Here is a 7607-nt window from a genome sequence, read left to right as displayed (position 1 = left end):
CCTGGGACCCCGACCTGGCCTGACCCCGGGACCCTGGGACCCCGACCCTGGGACCCCGACCCTGGGACCCCGACCTGGCCTGACCCCGGGACCCCGACCCGACCCTGGGACCCCAACCCGACCCTGGGACCCCGACCCTGGGACCCCGACCCCGGGACCCCGACCTGACCCTGGGACCCCGACCTGACCCTGGGACCCCGACCTGGCCTGACCCCGACCCGGCCTGACCCCGGGACCCTGGGACCCCGACCCTGGGACCCCGACCCTGGGACCCCGACCTGACCCTGGGACCCCGGCCTGACCCTGGGACCCCGGCCCGACCCCGGGACCCCGACCCTGGGACCCCAACCCCGGGACCCCGACCTGACCCTGGGACCCCGACCTGGCCTGACCCCGGGACCCCGACCCGACCCTGGGACCCCGGCCTGACCCTGGGACCCCGGCCCGACCCCGGGACCCCGGCCCTGGGACCCCAACCCCGGGACCCCGAACTGACCCTGGGACCCCGACCCGACCCTGGGACCCCGGCCTGACCCTGGGACCCCGGCCCGACCCCGGGACCCCGGCCCGACCCTGGGACCCTGACACGGCCCGACCCTGGGACCCTGACACGACCCCGACCTGACCCTGGGACCCCGGCCCGACCCTGGGACCCTGACACGGCCCGACCCTGGGACCCTGACACGACCCCGACCTGACCCTGGGACCCCGGCCCGACCCTGGGACCCTGACACGACCCCAACCTGACCCTGGGACCCTGACCCGGCCCGACCCTGGGACCCCCAGCCCACCGGTCCGACCCTGGGACCCCCAGCCCATCGGCCAGACCCTGGGACCCCGGCCAGACCCCGGCCTGACCCTGGGACCCTGACCAGACCCTGGGACCCTGACCAGACCCTGGGACTCTGACCCGGCCCTGGGACCCTGACCCGGCCCGACCATGGGACCCCCAGCCCACTGGTCCGACCCTGGGACCCCCAGCCCATCGGCCAGACCCTGGGACCCCCAGCCCACTGGTCCGACCCTGGGACCCCCAGCCCATCGGCCAGACCCTGGGACCCCCAGCCCACTGGTCCGACCCTGGGACCCCCAGCCCATCGGCCAGACCCTGGGACCCCCTAGCCTGGCACCGGCCTGGCCTGCGAGGTGGGACAGACAATATTCTCCCAGGAACTCTGCCGAAGTTGCTGTGAGCCGGCCTCTGGGAGGTGCCTGAGTGTCAGTGACCATGGCCAGCTCTGCCGGTCCCACCTCACTGCCTCACTCGCCCCCTCAGGTCTCAGTGACCGCAGCTTCTCCCACTGAACACGTTGCCTCTCTGTGGGGGTCAGGTCCCTGTGTGCTGATCACCCGACATTGCCCAGTGCTGCTGCACTTCCTGTGATGCCCACATACAGCAGCAGAGGGCACCAGCGGGCAGCAGAGACCCTGGTTAATTCGCCCACAGTCTGAGCTCAGTGAGAACTTCACCCAGACTGGGACCGGGACCGGGGCCTCTGCAGGTGTGAAGCAGTCCCTCACACTGATAAACATCAGGACAGCAGGAGGCCAATCAGCCTGCAGGACAAATACCAGAGAAATCAGGAAATAACAAGCTGCTCGACACCACAGTTCATTTAATACACGGCCTGTTCAGGAATAAATTCCTCAGCACTCACTGCAAATGAAGAATGAAGCAAAGGACTATCTCATCACACTGCTCCAACTAAACCATTGTAAACAATTTTACAACACCAAGTTATAGTCCAATAATTTTATTTTTAATCCCACAAGCTTTCGGAGGCTTCCTCCTTCCTCAGGTGAACGGTGTGGAAATAACATTTTCGAATCCTTTGCATTTTAAAATCACAGAACAAAGCCTGGTGATTACTGCCCGTTGCCAAGGCAATCACAGTGAGCAGACAGAAAAGTGTCACCTAAAAAGGCCACCGAATATACAACCCCCCCAAAAAAAAAGAGAGAGAGATAAGGAAGACAGTCAATGACCCGTTATATTAAAAACAGATACAGATAACGGCCTCAACCGGGATCTTGGGTTCATGTCACACTACACGTAACCCCACCAGCGAACAAATGTTATCTGTTTTTAATATAACGGGTCATTGACTGTCTTCCTTATCTCTCTCTCTTTTTTTTTGGGGGGGTTGTATATTCGGTGGCCTTTTTAGGTGACACCTTTCTGTCTGCTCACTGTGATTGCCTTGGCAACGGGTAGTAATCACCAGGCTTTGTTCTGTGATCTTAAAATGCAAAGGATTCAAAATTGTCTTTTCCACACTGCCTGAGGAAGGGGAAAGCCCCCGAAAGCTTGTGGGATTAAAAATAAAATCGTTGGACTATAACTTGGTGTTGTAAAATTGTTTACAATTGTCAACCCCAGTCCATCACCGGCATCTCCACATCATGGCCAACTAAACCAGGCAGACAGACAGACAGAGCTCACACTGCTCCAACTAAACCAGACAGACAGACAGACAGAGCTCACACTGCTCCAACTAAACCAGACAGACAGACAGACAGAGCTCACACTGCTCCAACTAAACCAGACAGACAGACAGAGCTCACACTGCTCCAACTAAACCAGACAGACAGAGCTCACACTGCTCCAACTAAACCAGACAGACAGACAGACAGAGCTCACACTGCTCCAACTAAACCAGACAGACAGACAGAGCTCACACTGCTCCAACTAAACCAGACAGACAGACAGACAGAGCTCACACTGCTCCAACTAAACCAGACAGACAGACAGACAGAGCTCACACTGCTCCAACTAAACCAATTGTAAACAATTTTACAACACCAAGTTATAGTCCAACAATTTTATTTTTAATTTCACAAGCTTTCGGAGGCTTCCTCCTTCCTCAGGTGAACTAAACCAGACAGACAGACAGACAGAGCTCACACTGCTCCAACTAAACCAGACAGACAGAGCTCACACTGCTCCAACTAAACCAGGCAGACAGACAGACAGAGCTCACACTGCTCCAACTAAACCAGACAGACAGACAGACAGAGCTCACACTGCTCCAACTAAACCAGACAGACAGACATGATGTGGAGATGCCGGTGATGGACTGGGGTTGACAATTGTAAACAATTTTACAACACCAAGTTATAGTCCAGCAAGAGCAGGAAGCTTGAGAAACTCGGCATCACCACCAGCAACGACCAAGCTTCCCCTGGTACCACGGTTGCAACCACAGGGAAGTCTATTGTCAATTTATCCGACCACACCCTTCAACCAGACGAAATCGAAGTTCTCAGCCGAGGGCTCAATTTCTGCCCCACTACCAAAATGGACCCCACTAGTCTCGCGGCGGACACAGAGGAATTCATCAGGAGAATGAGGCTCCGGGAATTCTACCACAAACCCCAAGATTTCAGCAGCGAACCCAATGAGACAATCGACGATCCGGAACAGCAGACAGAGGGATCCGCGGTACAGCAACCGAAGAGGAAAGAGTCAAACTGGACTCCTCCGGAGGGTCGCTGCCCTCAGCTGGACATGTATGCTCAAGCTGTCAGGAAATGCGTCAATGCCAGATTCATCAGCCGCACTCAGAAGACAGTCCAGAATGTCACCCGAGCACAACGCAACGCCATCAACGCTCTCAAGACCAACCGCAACATCGTCATCAAACCAGCGGACAAAGGAGGAGCCATAGTCATACAGAACAGAACAGACTATTGCAAAGAAGCATACCGACAACTGGACAACCAGGAACACTACAGACGGTTACCCGCAGATCCGACCAAAGAACACACCCACCAGCTCAACAAACTGATCAAGACCTTCGATCCAGACCTTCAAAGCATCCTACGCATTCTCATCCCACGTAATCCCCGCGTGGGAGACTTCTACTGCCTCCCAAAGATACACAAAGCCAACACACCCGGACGTCCCATCGTATCAGGCAACGGAACCCTGTGTGAGAACCTCTCTGGATACATCGAGGGCATCCTGAAACCCATCGTACAGGGAACCCCCAGCTTCTGTCGCGACACTACAGACTTCCTACAAAAACTCAGTACCCACGGACCAGTTGAACCAGGAACACTTCTCACCACGATGGACGTCTCGGCACTATACACCAGTATCCCCCACGATGACGGCATCGCTGCGACAGCATCAATACTCAACACCAACAACAGCCAATCTCCGGAAGCCATCCTACAACTCATCCGCTTCATCCTGGATCACAATGTCTTCACCTTCAATAACCAGTTCTTTACCCAAACACACGGAACAGCCATGGGGACCAAATTCGCACCCCAATACGCCAACATTTTCATGCACAAGTTCGAGCAGGACTTCTTCACTGCACAAGACCTCCAACCAACACTATACACCAGATACATCGACGACATTTTCTTTCTATGGACCCACGGCAAGGAATCACTAAAGAGACTACACGATAACATCAACAAGTTCCATCCCACCATCAAGCTCACCATGGACTACTCCTCAGAATCAGTTTCTTTCTTGGACACACGAATCTCCATCAAAGACGGGCACCTCAGCACCTCACTCTACCGCAAGCCCACGGACAACCTCACGATGCTCCACTTTTCCAGCTTCCACCCTAACCACGTCAAAGAGGCCATCCCCTATGGACAGGCCCTGCGAATACACAGGGTCTGCTCAGACGAGGAGGAACGCGATGGACACCTACAGACGCTGAAAGACGCCCTAGTAAGAACGGGATATGACGCTCGACTCATCGATCGACAGTTCCGACGGGCCACAGCAAAAAATCGCATAGACCTCCTCAGGAGACTAACACGGGACGCAACCAACAGAGTACCCTTTGTCGTCCAGTACTTCCCCGGAGCGGAGAAACTACGCCATGTTCTCCGCAGCCTTCAACATGTCATCAATGAGGACAAACACCTCGCTATGGCCATCCCCACACCTCCACTACTCGCCTTTAAACAGCCACCCAACCTCAAACAGACCATCGTTCGCAGCAAACTACCCAGCTTTCAAGAGAACAGCGTCCACGACGCCACACAACCCTGCCACGGTAACCTCTGCAAGACATGCCAGATCATCGACACAGATACCACCATCACACGAGATGACACCACCCACCAGGTGCATGGTTCATACTCCTGTGACTCGGCCAACGTTGTCTACCTCATACGTTGCAGGAAAGGATGCCCCAGAGCATGGTACATTGGCGAGACCATGCAGACGCTGCGACAACGGATGAACGGACACCGCGCAACAATCGCCAAACAGGAGGGTTCCCTCCCAGTCGGGGAACACTTCAGCAGTCATGGACATTCATCCACCGACCTTCGGGTAAGCGTACTCCAAGGCGGCCTTCGAGACACACGACAACGCAAAATCGTCGAGCAGAAATTGATAGCCAAGTTCCGCACCCATGAGGACGGCCTCAACCGGGATCTTGGGTTCATGTCACGCTACACGTTACCCCACCAGCGAACAAATGTTATCTGTTTTTAATATAATGGGTCATTTGCTGGCTCTCTCTGCCTTCCGGATGTTTCTGCCTCTCTCTGTGTTTTTTTTTCTCTGTTTTTTTTTCCCTGTTTGTTTTTTTGTTGAATGTGTATTCGGGGGTTCTGCAGATGACACCTCTCTGTCTGAACACGGTGATTGCCTTGGCAACGGGCAGTTGCAGGGGCAGTCTGTAAACACCATGTATTATTGTTCAATATGTATAAATGCGTAGGCTTCAAGGAGATCTTGAAACATTTACCTGAGGAAGGAGAAAATCTCCGAAAGCTTGTGAATTTAAAATAAAATTGCTGGACTATAACTTGGTGTTGTAAAATTGTTTACAATAGACAGACAGACAGACAGAGCTCACACTGCTCCAACTAAACCAGACAGACAGACAGACAGAGCTCACACTGCTCCAACTAAACCAGACAGACAGACAGACAGAGCTCACACTGCTCCAACTAAACCAATTGTAAACAATTTTACAACACCAAGTTATAGTCCAACAATTTTATTTTTAATTTCACAAGCTTTCGGAGGCTTCCTCCTTCCTCAGGTGAACTAAACCAGACAGACAGACAGACAGAGCTCACACTGCTCCAACTAAACCAGACAGACAGACAGAGCTCACACTGCTCCAACTAAACCAGACAGACAGACAGAGCTCACACTGCTCCAACTAAACCAGACAGACAGACAGACAGAGCTCACACTGCTCCAACTAATCCAGACAGACAGACAGACAGAGCTCACACTGCTCCAACTAATCCAGACAGACAGACAGAGCTCACACTGCTCCAACTAATCCATACAGACAGACAGAGCTCACACTCCTCCAACTAAACCAGACAGACAGAGCTCACACTGCTCCAACTAATCCAGACAGACAGACAGAGCTCACACTGCTCCAACTGAACCAGACAGACAGACAGACAGAGCTCACACTGCTCCAACTAAACCAGACAGACAGACAGAGCTCAGACTGCTCCAACTAAACCAGACAGACAGACAGAGCTCACACTGCTCCAACTGAACCAGACAGACAGACAGAGCTCACACTGCTCCAACTAATCCAGACAGACAGACAGAGCTCACACTGCTCCAACTAATCCAGACAGACAGACAGAGCTCATACTGCTCCAACTAATCCAGACAGACAGACAGACAGAGCTCACACTAGCTGCAGGAGGGAATCACCTCTCACTCCCATCACTACCTGGAGGGGAAGGTGGAGCTAACATAGAGTCATAGAATTTCACAGCACAGAATGAGGCCGTTCGTTCCGTCACACCTGTGCTGGCTCTTTGAAAGAATTATTCACTTAATTCCATCTCTCTGCCCTTTTCCCAGGCCCCGCTAAGTTTTTCTTTTCCAAATATTCATCCACTTCCCTTTATCAGCTGTTAGGGATTTTGATCCCACCATGATTGGGTAGTCCCCACAGAGATATTTCTGCTCCCTCTCCCCACTAGTTACTGACTCACTCACCAATGGAAATAATTTTTTCCAATTTATCTCATCAAAAAAATCATCATAATTTTGAACAACTGTTCGATCTCATACATTACATCACAACACTGACTGCACTTCAGAAGTATTTCATTGGCTGTGTGTCACATTTGGGTATTCGAGGTTGTGAAAGGTCTCAATGGGACTTTCCTTTTAACCTTCTCTGTTGTGATGGAAAAAGCCCCAATTTCCCCACTTTCTCCTCCTAACTGACGCCTCTCGTCCATGGACCATTTTAGAGAATTTCTTCTGCACCCTCTCTAAGGCCTTCACGTCCTTTCTAAAGTAAGGGGCCCGAAACTGGACACAGTTTTCCAACAGCCTCCTGATTGAAGATTTGTACAGGTTTAGAGTTACATCTCTGCTTTTATATTCTGTCTCTGTTTATAAAATCTAGAGCCCATAAAGCTTTTTAACAGCCTGAATTATCCTCCCACTTTTGAAGTTTCATGTTCCTGACCCCTAAAGTCTCTGGTCGTCCACTCCTGTTAAAGTAATCAAATCCCAGATTGAGGAGCTGGAACCCTGGAGTCATTGAGGAGACTGAAGGCCACAATGGGCCGATGTTGTCATCTCTTTGGATGGATGAATTACAATGGGGCAAATCTTGTGATCTGAGCGTAAG

This window comes from Heptranchias perlo, chromosome 26, assembly GCF_035084215.1.
Source record: "Heptranchias perlo isolate sHepPer1 chromosome 26, sHepPer1.hap1, whole genome shotgun sequence".
In the NCBI taxonomy this organism is placed as follows: Eukaryota; Metazoa; Chordata; class Chondrichthyes; order Hexanchiformes; family Hexanchidae; genus Heptranchias; species Heptranchias perlo.
The sequence above is the reverse complement of the archived record's forward strand: the minus strand, read 5'-3'. Positions refer to the sequence as shown.